This window comes from Herpailurus yagouaroundi, unplaced genomic scaffold, assembly GCF_014898765.1.
Source record: "Herpailurus yagouaroundi ecotype Mexico unplaced genomic scaffold, PumYag 195, whole genome shotgun sequence".
NCBI lineage: Eukaryota > Metazoa > Chordata > Mammalia > Carnivora > Felidae > Herpailurus > Herpailurus yagouaroundi.
In genome coordinates, this window is record NW_024412426.1 from 14102230 (window position 1) to 14116686 (window position 14457).

The window sequence follows — 14457 nt, forward strand, 5'->3', positions numbered from 1 at the left end:
AACTTCTTTAAGACTTCTCCTCCTGAAATAGAGGGACCAAATAGTCTGAAAGGTCTGCTTTAAAAAAAAAAAAAAAGTTTATTTTGAGACAGAGCACATGAGAGGGGAAGGGACAGAGAGAGAAGTAGAGAATCCAAAGCAGGCTGTATACTGTCAATACAGAACCCAACACAGGGCTCAATCCCATGAACCATCATGAGATCATAACCTGAGCCGAAATCAAGAGTCAAACACTTAACTGACTGAGCCACCCAGTCACCCCTGAAGGGTCTTCTTATTACAATACAACTACATCCATGACATAGCATACTTTCTGAAGCATTATTGGGTTTGCAGGAAAAAATAGAAATCTCTAGGGGCAACAAAGAAAAACAATAAACAAAATAAGCTAAGAATGGAGTGGGAGATGGTAATCAGTATTCACTAGGCAAACCCAAAGTCATGGTTGCCCCAGTAAAACTAACAACACTGCGTGAAGAGGGTAAGATGGCAGAGTAGGAAGATTCTGAACTCACATCCTCCCATAGACATACCAAGGCTGCAAATGCATACAGTGCCACCCTACTCTGAGAAAGACCAGAAAAGCAGCAGAACAGAACTTTCACAGCTAAAGATATAAATAAAAAGTCACACAGGGGTGCTTGATCATAATCAAGGCATGATCTCATGGTTCATGGGTTCCAGCCCCACATTAGGCTCTGCATTCACAGCTTGGAGCTTGGAGCCTGCTTCAGATTCTGTGTCTCCCTCTCTTTCTCTCTGCCCCTCCCCTGCTTGTTTTCTCTCTCTCCCCTCCCCCCCAAAACAAATAAATAGAAACAAATTAAATAAATAAATAAATAAATAAATAAATAAATAAATAAAATAAACAGGTGGGAGGGGCAAAGATGCCATCAGGATCTAACCCTGGTACAGAGCCCCACAGGCAGGCGCGATATCACAAGTGTGATAAGTCCCCTCACCGAGGAGCAAGGGCTTCAAGCCCCACACTGGGCAACTCCTGCCCTGGGATCTGCACTGGCAAAATGAACCCCCATAATATCTGGCTTTGAAAATCAGCAGGGTTTAACTCTGGAAGAGCTAGAGGGTTATAGGAACTGAGACTCTGTTCTTAAAGGGCTGCCACATTATATCACTCACTCTAGGATCCAACACAAAGGCAGCAGTTTGAAAAGCACCTAGAATGTAGTAAAGATTTCTTGACAAATTTTAGGGTATATGTATGATAGAGGGACAAGGGTCTGTAAGAAATTTCTCCAGGAAGAGAAGTGCTGGAAAGCACCCTTTTTCCCCACTCCTTCAGGTGAGATGGCCTGACACTGGGGGATGCCGGCTCTGGCACCCTCCATCTACCTTGTTAGTGCCACTTAACCTATCCCAGCCTCCCCTTCCAGATCCACCCTGCCCAACCTGCTTACCCTGACAAGTGTCTTCCTAAGCAACTACTGTTCTGTCACACCCAGCAGCTAGCCTCAGCCAGCACAGACATTCCTTTAAAGTGACTCCTTCTCCAGGGAGAGCCAGTCCCACCCATCGCCATGTCTACAATAGTCCAACTGGGCCTCAGAGCTGGCCGTGCCAGGGACCAGCCCCACCTACCAGTGCACCCACAGCAGTTGTGGCCCAATCACAACAAGAAGGTACACATAGTCCACACAAGGGTCATCCCTGGATCATGTGGTTCAGGAGACCAGCAGGCCCCATGTGCTACTGCGCCCCACAAAGACACTTCTTCAAGGCCAGGAGACACAGCTGACCTACTTAATACATACAAGCAAACACAGAAAGTTAGACAAATAATGAGACAGAGGAATATGTTCCAAATAAAAGAATAAGACAAAACCTCAGAAAAAGAACTAAATGAAACAGAGATAAGCAACCTACCTGATAAAGAATTCAAAGTAATGATCATAAAGATACTGACCAAACTTGAGAGAAGAGTAGATGAACTTAGTAAGAATTTCAATAAAGAGATAGAAAATGTAAGAAAGAACCAATAAGAGCTGAAGAATACAATAACTGAAATGAAAAACACACTAACGGGAATCAATAGCAGATTAGAGGATGCAAAAAAGAAAAAAAAAGATTAGAGGATACAGAATGGGTCAATGATCTAGAGACAAGGTAGTGAAAATCATCTAAGCTGAACAGCAAAAAGAGAAAAGAATTTTTAAAATGAGGATAGGGTAATGGACCACCAGAGCAACATTGAGTACACAACCATTCATATTATAGGGTCTCAGAAGGAAAAGAGAGAAAGAAAGGGGTAGAAAATTTATTTGAATAAATAATAGTTGAAAATTTCCCTAATCTGAAAAAGGAAACAAACATCCAGGTCCAGGAAACACAGCCCCAAACAAGATGAATCCAAAGATGTTCACATCAAGGCACATATTAATGCCTAATGGCATTTTAATTCCAAAAACTAAAGAGAGAACATTAAAAATAGCAAGAGAAGGGGTACCTGGGTGGCTCAGTCAGTTGAGCGTCTGACTCTTAACTTTGACTCAGGTCATGATCTCACAGTTTGTGAGTTTGAGCCCCATATCAGGCTCTGTGCTGACAGTGCAGAGCCTGCTTGGGATTCTGTCTCCCTCTCTCTTTGCCCCTCCCCTGCCTGCTCTCTATCTCTCTCTCAAAATAAATAAAAATAAACATAAATTAAAAAAAAAGATTCTCCTTCTTTTCCTTTCCCCCAGTTGTGTTCTCTCTCTCTCTCTCTCTCTCTAAAATAAATAAATAAAAATAAACCTAAAAAAAAGAGAAAGCAAACTAGTTAAAAAAAAAATAGCAAGAGAAAAGTAAGTAGTTATGTACAAGAAAACACATATAAGAGTATCATCTGATTTTTCAGCAGAAACTTTGCAAGCCAGAAGAGAATGACATGATACATTCTAAGTGCTGAAAGGAAAAAACCAACAACCAAGGATACTCTACCCAGCAAGGCTATCACTCAGAATTAAAGGAGTTCACTCAGATTGAACTGAGTTTCCCAGGCAAACAAGAGTTAAAGGAGTTAATCACCACTAACCTGGCCTTAACAAGAAATGTTAAAGGAACTTCTTTAAGCAGAAAAGGAAAGGCCACCAGTAGAAGAAACTTACAAAACAAAAAAATTCACTGGTAAAAGCAAACATGTAATAAAGGTAATAGATCAATCACTTACAAAGTAGTATAAAGGTTAAAATACAAAAGCAGTAAACCAATTATACCTACAATAATTAGCTAAGGGACACATAAAGTAAAAAGATGTAAAATATGTTAAGTACATAAAATGCTGTGTGGGCAGTAAAATTTACTACTTTTAGAAGGTATTTAAACTTAAACATCAAATTAAAATAGACTGTTAAATAGTATAGAAGTCTTAGCCTCAGCAATCACACAACAAAAAGAAATAAAAGGCCTCCAAATCAGCAAGGAAGAAGTCAAACTTTCACTATTTGCAGACTTCTTGATAATCTGAAGAAAACCCGAAAGATTCCACCAAAAAATTGCTGAAGTTGCAGGATATGAAATAAACATACAGAAATCTATTACATTTCTATACACCAATAACGAAGCAGCAGCAGAAGAAATCAAAGAAGCAATCCTATTTACGATTGCACTGAAAACAATTAGATACCTAGGAATAAACCTAAACAAAGAGGTAAAGGTCTACACTCTAAAAACTATAGAAGACTTATGAAAGGAATTGAAGAGGACACAAAGAAATGGAAAAGCATTCCATGTTCATGGATTGGAAGAACAAACACTGTTAAAATGTCTATGCTACCCGAAGTGATCTACACATTTAATGCAATCCCCAACAAAATATCGCCAGCATTTCCCACAGAGTTACAACAAACAATCCTAAAACTTGTATGGAACTAGAAAAGACCCCAAAGAGCCAAAGCAATTTTGAAAAAGAAAAACAAAACTAGAAGCATCACAATTCCAGATTTCAAGCTATACACAAAAACAGACACACAGATCAATGGAACAGAAGAGAGTGGAGCAGAAAAAATAAATAAATAAAAATGTATAATAAATAAATAAATAAATAAATAAATAAATAAATAAATAAAAAGAAAAGAATAGAAAAGCCGGAAATGGACCTACAACTATATGGTCAAGTAATCTTTGACAAAGCAGGAAAGAATATCCAATGGAAAAAGATAGTCTCTTCAACAAATGGTGTTGGGAAAGCTGGACAGCAACATGCAGAAGAATGAAACTGGGCCTCCTTTTTTTTTTTTTTTGGTTATTTATTTGTTTTGAGAGAGACAGAGAAACACAAGTGAGGGAGGGACAGAGAGAGGGGGAGAATCCCAAGCAGTCTCTGCACTGTTAGTGTAAAACCCAATGCGAAGCTTGAACTCATGAAACCGTGAGATCATGACCTGAGCAGAAATCAAGAATTAGACGCTTAACTGACTGAGCCACCCAGGTGCCCCATGGACCACTTTCTTATACCACACACAAAAATAAACTCAAAATGGATAAAAGACCGAAATGTGAGACAGGAAACCATCAAAATCCTAAAGGAGAACACAGGCAGCAACCTCTTTGATCTCAGCCATAGCAATTTCTTACTAGACATGACTCCAGAGGCAAGGAAAACAAAAGCAAAAATAAACTATTGGGACCTCATCAAGACAAAAAGCTTCTGTACAGTGAAGGAAACAATCAACAAAACTAAAAGTCAACTGACAGAATGCGAGAAGATATTTACAAATGACATATAAGATGAAGGGTTAGCATCCAAAATCTCTAAAGAACTTACCAAAATCAACACCCAAAAAACATGTAATCCAGTGAAGAAATGGGCAGAAGACAAGAATAGATACTTTTCCAAAGAAGACATCCAGACAGCTATGAGACACATGAAAAGCTGCTCAACATCACGTATCATCAAAAAATAGAAGTCAAAACCAAGATGAGATACCACCTCACACCTGTCAGAATGGTTAAAACTAACAACATAAGAAACAACAGGTGTTGGCAAGGATGCAGAGAAAGGGAAACCCTCTTACACTATTGATGGGAATGAAAACAGGTGCAGCCACTCTGGAAAACAGTATGGAGGTTCCTCAAAAAGTTAAAAATAGAACTACCCTATGATCCAGCAATTGCACTCTAGGCATTTACCCAAAGGATACAAACATATAGATTCAATGGGGTACATGCACCTTGATGTTTACAGCAGCAATATCAACAATAGCCAGACTAGGGAGAGAGCCCAAATGTCCATCAACAGATGGATGAATAAAGAAGATGCAGTATATATATATACACAATGGAATATTAGCCATAAAAAAGAATGAAATCTTGCCATTTGCAATGACATGGATGGAGCTAGAATGTACTATGCTAAGCAAAATAAGACAAATGCCATATGATTTCACTCATTTGTGGGACTTAAGAAACAAAACAGATGAGCATATGGGGCAGCAGGGAAAGAGAGAGGGAAACAAACCATGAGAGTCTCTTCTCCAAAAATAGGGAAAAAACAGGAGGTGGGTGGGGGATGGGCTAGATGAGTGATGGGTACTAAGGAAGGCATTTGCTATGATGAGCACTGGCTGTTGTATGTAAGTGATGAATCACTGAATTCTACTCCTGAAACCAAGATTGCACTATATGTTAACTAACTAGAATTTAAACAAAAATTTGAAAATAAAATAAAACAGACTATTAAATACATAGGGTGTTCTATATAAACCTCATGGTAACCACAAACCAAAAACTTGTAACAGATACGTAAGAAATTTTAAAGACAAAGAAATCCAAGAATAACACTAAAGAAAATCATCAAATCACAAGAAAGCAAGAAAAGAAAGGAACAGAGAAGAACTATAAAAAGAACCAGAAAACAATGAACAAAATGGCAATAAGCACAAATATCAATAATTACTTTAAATGTAAATGAACTGGGGCGCCTGGGTGGCGCAGTCGGTTAAGCGTCCGACTTCAGCCAGGTCACGATCTCGCGGTCAGTGAGTTCGAGCCCCGCGTCAGGCTCTGGGCTGATGGCTCAGAGCCTGGAGCCTGCTTCCGATTCTGTGACTCCCTCTCTCTCTGCCCCTCCCCCGTTCATGCTCTGTCTCTCTCTGTCCCAAAGAAAATAAATAAACGTTGAAAAAAAAAATTAAAAAAAAAATTAATAAATAAAAATAAATGTAAATGAACTAAATGCTCCAATCAAAAGATGTAAGGTGACTAAGTGATTAAACAAAACCAAAAAAACTAGATTCATCTATATGCTGCTTACAAGAGACTCACTTCACATATAGACATATACAGACTGAAAGTGAAGGGATAGAAAAAGATATTCCATACAAATGGAAATGAAAAAAAGCTGGGGTAGCAATATTTATATCACACAAAATAGACTTCAGAACAAAAAACATAACAAGGGACAAAGAACAGCATTACATAATGCTAAAGGGAGCAAAAGGATATAGCAATTGTAAATATCTATCCCCCCAATATAGAAGCATCTAACTTATAAAGTAAGTATTAACAGATACAAAGGGAGAAATTGACGTAATACAAAAATAGTAGGGGACTTTAATACTCCACTTACATCAATGGATAGATCATCCCAGACAGAAAATCAATAAGGAAACAGTGGCTTTGAATGACATTAGATCAGATGGACTCAAGAGATATATAGAGAACATTTCATCCAAAAACAGCAGAATGCATTTTTTTCAAGTATATCTGAAACACTTCAAGATAGGTCATATATCAGGCCATAAAACAGGTCTTAATACATTTAAGAAGATTTAAATCATGTCAAGCATCTTTTCTGATCACAACAGTATGAAACTAGAGGCTAAACAACATGCTACTAAAAAGAAAAAAAATGGGTTAATAAAGAAATCAAACAGAAAATTAAAAAATACCTTGAGGTAAATAAAAATGGGAACACATTGTTTACAAATATATAGGACACAGCAAAAGCAGTTCTAAGAGGGAAGTTTATGGTGATATGAGCTTACCTCAAGAAATAGGAAAAATATCAAATAATCTAATCTTACACCTAAAGGAACTAGAAAAAAGAAGAATAAAGCCCAAAGTTAGTTGAGGGAAGGAAATACTAAAGATCAGAGAGCAGAAATAAATAAAATATGGGGTGCCTGGGTGGCTCAGTTGATTAAGCATCTGACTTCGGCTCAGGTCATGATCTCACGGTTCGTGAGTTCAAGCTCCATGTCGGGCCCTGTACTGACAGCTCGGAGCCTGGAGCCTGCTTCAGGTTCTGTGTCTCCCTCTCTTTCTTCCCCTCCTCTGCTAGCACTCTGTCACTCTCTCTTTCTCTCTCTCAAAAAATAAATAAAGCTTAAAAATGTTTTTAATTAAAAAAAAAAAAGAAAATATAAACTGAAAAAAAATATATCAGTGAACTTAAAAGGCATTTCTCTGAAAATAACACCTTGATACACCTTTAGCCAGACTCATCAAGGAAAGAAGAGAGAGTACTCAAATAAATAAAATCAGAAATGAAATAGAAGGTACAATGACCACAGAAATACAAAGGACTACAAGAGACTACTAGGAAAAATTATTTACCAACAAATTCCAACAACCTAGAAGAAATGGATAAATTCCTAGAAATATACAACCTTAGCAGAATGAATCAAGAAGAAATAGAAAATCTAAGCAGACAAATTACTAGTAATTAAATTGAATCACTAAACAAAAACCTCAAAACCAACAGAAGCCAGGATGAGATGGCTGCAAAGGTGAATTCTACCAAATATTTAAAGAAGAGTTAACACCTATTCTCAAACTATTCCAAAAAATAGAAAAGGAAGAATTGTTTTGTTAAAGACAGCATTACCCTGATAGCAAGACCAAAGACATCACAAAAAAAGAAAATTAGAAGTCAATTATCCTTAAGGAACATAGATGCCAAAATCCTCAACAAAATATTAGCAAGCCAAGTTCAACAACACATTAAAAGAATCAGTGACCACAATCAAGTGGGATTTATTCTAGGGATGGAAGAATGAGTCAATGTCCACAAATCAATCAGTGGGATATACCACATTAACAAAATAGAGGATAAAAACCATATGCTCATCTCAATAGATGCAGAAAAAGTATTTGATAAATTCAACATCCATTCGTGATAAAACTCTCAACAAAATGATACAGAGGGAACATAACTCAATATAATAAAGCCTATCTATGACAAACTCACAGTTAACATACTCAATGGTTAAAAGGTGAAATATTTTCTCTAACATCAGTAACAACACAAAGATGCTTACTCTCACCACTTGTATTCAACATAGTACTAGAAGTCCTAGCCAGAGCAATCAGACAAGAAACAAAAATAAAAGGAATTCAAATTGGTAAGGAAGAAATAAAACTGTCACTATTTGCATATGACATAATATTATATATGGCAAACCCTAAAGACTCCCCCAAAAAACTATTAGAACTAATAAATGAATTCAGTAAATTTGCAGGATACAATATTAATATATAGAAATGTTACATTTCTATATAATAATAACAAACTAGCAGAGAAATTAAGAAAACAATCCCATCTGAGGTGCCTGGGTGGCTCAGTCAGTTAAGCCTCTGACTCTTGATTTCAGCTCAGGTCATGATCTCACAGTTTGTGAGATCAAGCCCATGTTCGGCTCTGCACTGACAAGAGCAGAGCCTGCTTAGGATTCTCTCTCTCTCCCTCTCTCTCTGCCCCTCCCCTTGCACTCTCAATCTCTCTCTCAAAATGAATAAACTGAAAAAACAAGAAAACAAACCCATTTAGTAACAAAAACAATTTTTTAATTAAAAAAAGGGAAAAAAATCTCTTTTATAATCACACCAAAAATAATAAAATATCTAGTAATACATTTTACCAAGGAGATGAAAGACCTATACTCTGAAAACTGTAAGATATTGATGTAAGAAATTAAAGATAACACAAATGAAAAGATACACCCTACTCATGGATCAGAAAAATTAGTATCATTAAAATGTCCTTGCTACCCAAAGCAACCCACAGACTCAATGCAATCTCTATCAGAATGCTAACAACAATTTTCACAGAACTAGAACAAATAATCCTAAAATCATATGGAACCTTAAAAACCCTAAGAGCCAAACCAATCTTGAGAAAGGAGAACAAAGCTGAAGGTATCACACTCCCAGATTTCAAACTATACTACAACGCATTGGTAGTCAGAACAGCGTGGTACACACACAAAAACAGACACATAGATCAATGGAATAAAGCAGAGGGCCAGAAATAAACCCACACTTATATAGTCAATTAATCTATGACAAAGGAGGCAAGACTATAGCATAGGGAAAAGACAATCTCTTTGATAAATGGTATTGAGAAAACTGGATGAACATAATGAAAGGAATGAAATTAGACCACTTTGTTACATCATACAATATACAAAAATAAAATCAAAATGGAATAAAGACTTAAATGTGGGCCCTGAAACCAAAAAAATTCTAAAAGAAAACATCGGCCATAATCTCTCTGACATCGGTCTTAGCAATATTTTTTGGATCCCTCTCTTCAGAAAAGGGCCACACAAAAGCAAAAATAAGTAAGCGGGACTACACCAAAATAAAACACTTTTGCACAGTGAAAAAAACCATCAACAAAACGAAAGGCAATCTACTGAAAAGGAGATATTTGCAAGTGATATATCCAATAAGGGGCTAATATCCAAAATAGATAAAGAAATCATATAAGTTAACACCAATGAAACAGTGTGATTTAAAAATAGGCAGAACACATGAATAGATAATTTTCCAAAAAATACATGCAGATGAACAACGGGCACATGAAAAGATGCTCAACATCACTAATCATCAAGGAAATGCACATCAAAACCACAATAAGGTATCACCTCATACCTGTCACAATGGCTGGAATCAGAAAGACCCAAAATAGCACCTGCCTAGCTCAGTCAGTGGAGTGTATGACTCTTGATCTGTGGACTGTGAGTTCAAGACCCCCATTGGGTGTAGAGATTACTTACAAATAAAATCTTAAAAAAAAAAAAGGGGGTCCAAAATAACAAGTGTTGGTGAGGATGTGGAAAAAAAGGAACCCTCATGCATTATTGGTGAGAATGTAAATTGGTGCAGCACTATGAAAATAGTACGGAGGTTCCTCAAAAAATTAAAAATAAAAATACCATATGATCCAGTAATTCCACTTCTGAGTATTTACCTGAAGAATATAAAAAAAAAAAAAAACAAAAAAAAAAAAAAAAAAAACCTCATTTGAAAAGATAAATGCACTCCTGTGTTTATTGCAGCATTACAAAGATATGGAAGCAACGTAAGTATCCATCAATAGATGAATGGATAAGGAAATGGTTGCATATATAAACAATGGAATATTAGCCAGTCATGAAAAAAAAAGCTCGCCATTTGTGATATGGGCCGAAAGGTATTATGCTAAGAGACATAAGTTAGACAAAGAAAACAAATACCATTTTGATTTCACTTATATGTGGAATCTGAAAAACAAAACAAAGAAAACAAAACAGAAGCAGACTTATAAGTACAGAGAACTGGTGGTTGCCAGAGGAGAGGGGATAAAGGGCTGGGCAAAGTAGTTGAAGGGGACTAAGAGGTACAAACTCTCAGTTATAAAATAAATAAGTTATGAAGCTGTAAAGTACAGCACAAGGGAATACAGTAAAAAGTATTGTATTACTTTTGTATGGTGACTTATCATGGTGAGTGTTTTGTAATGTATATAATGTCAAATCACTATGTTGTACACCTGACACTAATATTATATGTCAACTATACTTCAATTAAAAATAAATAAATAAAATTTTTAAAATACCAACTTTGGGTCTGACACTAAGCCTTGGACTGGCTTCAAAGTAAGAGACCTGAGTACTGGACTATCACATACGGTCAGGATTCCAGAAGGAAGAAAATACAAATCCTCTCTTCAGGAAGCGTCCATGATTTACATTCTGAGGATTTCATGATTAAGATTAACCAAATGTTAGCTATAAAAGCAAATATTGCAAAATATGTAAATAAACCATCATAAATGAGACCAAGAAGAAACAACAAATAGTAATTCTAGATACTAATAGTTTCATATATTAGAAATATGAGATTTAGAATATGAAACCATCCATGAAATGTTTGAGAAATGAAAGATTGAATCTAAAAATAAATGAGCAATAAAAAATATTAAATATGATGAGACAGATACAAAAACAAACAACAGAACTCTTAGGTGGATAATACAATTATTGATTATAAAACTCAAAAGATGGGTTTTAGCAGAAAAGATGCAGCTAAAGCGCTTATTAATATCTTTGAAAAAACTACCCAAAATATAGTACAGAGACAAGGTGTTGGAAATTATGAAAAAGAGATAAAGAGACAAAAAGCACAGATGAGAATGTCTAATATAAATTTAATCAGAGTTCCAAAAAGAGAAAACAGAGAAAATGGAGAACAGATATTTACCAAAGAGATCACCACTGATAATTTTCTAAAACTTATTAAGGATATTAACCTATACATAGGATTGTGGTATAGATACAGGTACAAAAATAAAAATAAATCCAGAGGAACTAAATTTATTCTCCTGCCTGAAATAACCTCAATGACGACGTCGACAACAACAAAGGCAAAGTATGTAAAACAATTTTCAAGATACGTGTGAAACAAAAATTTTCAAGACACTGAATACAAGGCAATGAAAGAGAGTAATCAGTGAGAGACTAGAAGTAAATAAAGCCCTATGATTGCTCCAAGTTGCAGACTTGAAAGTTTCCAGGCCAAAGCACAAGGAGAGAGAACGCTGGAGAAGCCCAGCGGACTCTCTGAGTTAAGGAGACAGAGCTAAGAGCCTAGGGAGAGGAAAGCAACAAGAGTTCAGAGGACAGAGTACTGGAGAGAAAAGAGCTATTCCGAGAGATCCTCTGGAGGTCTGCAGAGGGTCCTTCTCAAGTAATCAGCTAAGGAAAGATCAGGATCATCATCAAGATCAGGAAAGATCATAAATGTGAAGAAACTACCTGAGGCTGGGGAAGAAACCATCTGAAAGGATCGGGAGGTAAGAGCACCCAGCACTCACACACTGCTAGAAATGGTGCTGGTTCTAACCAGCCAGTCTGGAAAAACTTAGGATTCAAAGAAGAGTCTTGCCAAAGTATTTACAAACAATTAGCCATAAATTAAGCACTGTTCTGGTCTTCCTAAAGGCCCAAAAGCACCAAACTGTTTTCAAGTAGCTTAATCATGTCACAAATCAAAGTTCAAGAATATTTTTAGAAATGCAAAAATACACAGCATCCAATAAGCTAAAACTCACAATGTCTGCCATCCAATCAAATTTACCAGGCATGCAAAGAAAGCAGAGAACACACCTATGAGGAGAAAAAAAACTCACCCAGAACTGGCATAAATGTTAGAATTAACAGACAAGGACATTCAAAGCTGGAAGAGGGGGGCGCCTGGGTGGCGCAGTCGGTTAAGCGTCCGACTTCAGCCAGGTCACGATCTCGCGGTCCGTGAGTTCGAGCCCCGCGTCAGGCTCTGGGCTGATGGCTCAGAGCCTGGAGCCTGTTTCCGATTCTGTGTCTCCCTCTCTCTCTGCCCCTCCCCCGTTCATGCTCTGTCTCTCTCTGTCTCAAAAATAAATAAACGTTGAAAAAAAAAATTAAAAAAAAAAAAAAGCTGGAAGAGGTCATTCAGATACTAGGAGATAAGTTTTCATGTACTTTGGTGGCACAGAAAATTGCCTTGCCAAAGTCTCAGGGTGGACCTGATGAGATTTCCATATAGAAGCGTCAGGAGACGGCTCTACAGGTACAGGCGCCTGCACTGGTGGAGGACACAAATCTGTGCTTCAACGCTTTCAGGGGTCTCCCTGGCCCCTATGTACAGTGGTTTCCAGAAAAGTTAAAGCCTAAAAGTCTGAACCAGCTCCTGGCTGGGTTCCAGGACAGACTTTGCCCATGTGCTCTGCACATTTCTGCTCAGCATCAGGGACCCCAGGAGGCCAGTGTGCCCGTTCAGGGGCCAGAGCTTGGGGCCAGATGGTGGTGCTCTGAGGCTGCTAGGACTTTGGTTAGGACCCCTGCCTGATGGATACAAGCAGACGTACGCAGAGATGCCCATGGCTGAGAAGAGAAGAAAGTCATCTCCCATTACTTCTGGTCCCTGCTTGAGCTACAAAAATATTTTTACAGCCTGATCCTTACAGTAGCCAGTGATGATCACCCTGGTTAGGGATCTGGGGAAGGCTAGCCTGAAACCTCCCCCATCCGACAGGTACCCCTCCAAGTACTGCCTTCAGGATTACCACTTCCTAGGGGTGTTGAGACAGCCTCATCAGCCCTGTTTGGAGGAGCGGTTGGCTCTGCTTGGAGAAACTTTGGGCAAGGGACACCATTCTCTTGCATTCAGAAATTCAGTAGTCCTTCCTATAGCCTCCTGGCCTGGGATCCCATGGCAGGATTGAGGGTTTGGGAAGAACCACACAAATAGCTTTAGATGTTTTTAAAATGCAACAACTAAAAATACTGAAAGTACTCGCTTCCATTATAAAATATATATATCAGCTTTGGGGAAAAAAAAAACCTATAACTATATTTTGTATGTTTGCAATGTTAAGTAGAGACATGGCAAATATTTTTGAAATGACCCAAGTTGAGCTTTCAGAGATGAAAACTACAATATCTGAGTTGGAAACATCACTGAATGGGATTTAAAGCAGATTAGATACTTTAGAAGAAAAGATTAGTGAACTTGAAGATAGAACAGTAGAAAATATACAAAATGAGGGCCCCCTGGGTGGATGATTCAGTCGGTTAAGCGTCTAACTCTTGATTCAGTGCAGGTCATGACCTCATGGTCATGGGATAGAAGCCCACATCAGCTTCTGTGATGAGCATGGAGCCTGCTTAAGATTCTCTCTCTTCTTCTGCCCCTCTCCCCTGTTTGCACTTTCTTCTCTCTCTCTCTCCAAAATCAAGCAATCAAGCAATCAAGCAGTAGAACAACTATAGAAAATGAACAGAAAAATATTTTAAAAGAAAAAATGTTCAAAACAGTATCAGGACTATGTCATTATCAGTGGGCTGATATGTGAGTAAATGGACTCCCCTGAAAAGGGGGGAGGGTAGAAAAAAATACTTGAAGAAAAACTAGCTAAAAAATTCCCGTATTTGATGAAAAACATACACTCACAGATCCAAAAAGCTCAATGACCACCAATCACAAGAAACATAGAGAAAATTATACCAAGGCACATCATAATCAAATTGTTCAAAAGCAATGATACGATGCTCACAACTTAATGAATTCCACAAAATAACGGTCAGAAAATATGTCAGCAGTTAAAATTCAGGTGTGAGTAAAGCAACCAGTCTGAAAAGACTATGTGCTGCATGATCCCAACTATGTCACATTCTGCAAGAGAAAAAAGTATAGAGACAGTAGAAGGGTCAGTGG

At 37.5% G+C, this 14457-nt stretch overlaps 1 protein-coding gene and 1 pseudogene across 2 annotated transcripts in view; one reads left to right on the forward strand and one right to left on the reverse strand.

Moving 5' to 3' along the window:
- AXDND1 (axonemal dynein light chain domain containing 1) overlaps nt 1-14457 on the reverse strand; it is an 84667-nt gene that overhangs the window by 49800 nt on the left and 20410 nt on the right. The gene's annotated exons all lie outside the window — the stretch shown is intronic.
- On the forward strand, nt 1539-13251 carry LOC121011663 (inosine triphosphate pyrophosphatase-like; annotated as a pseudogene).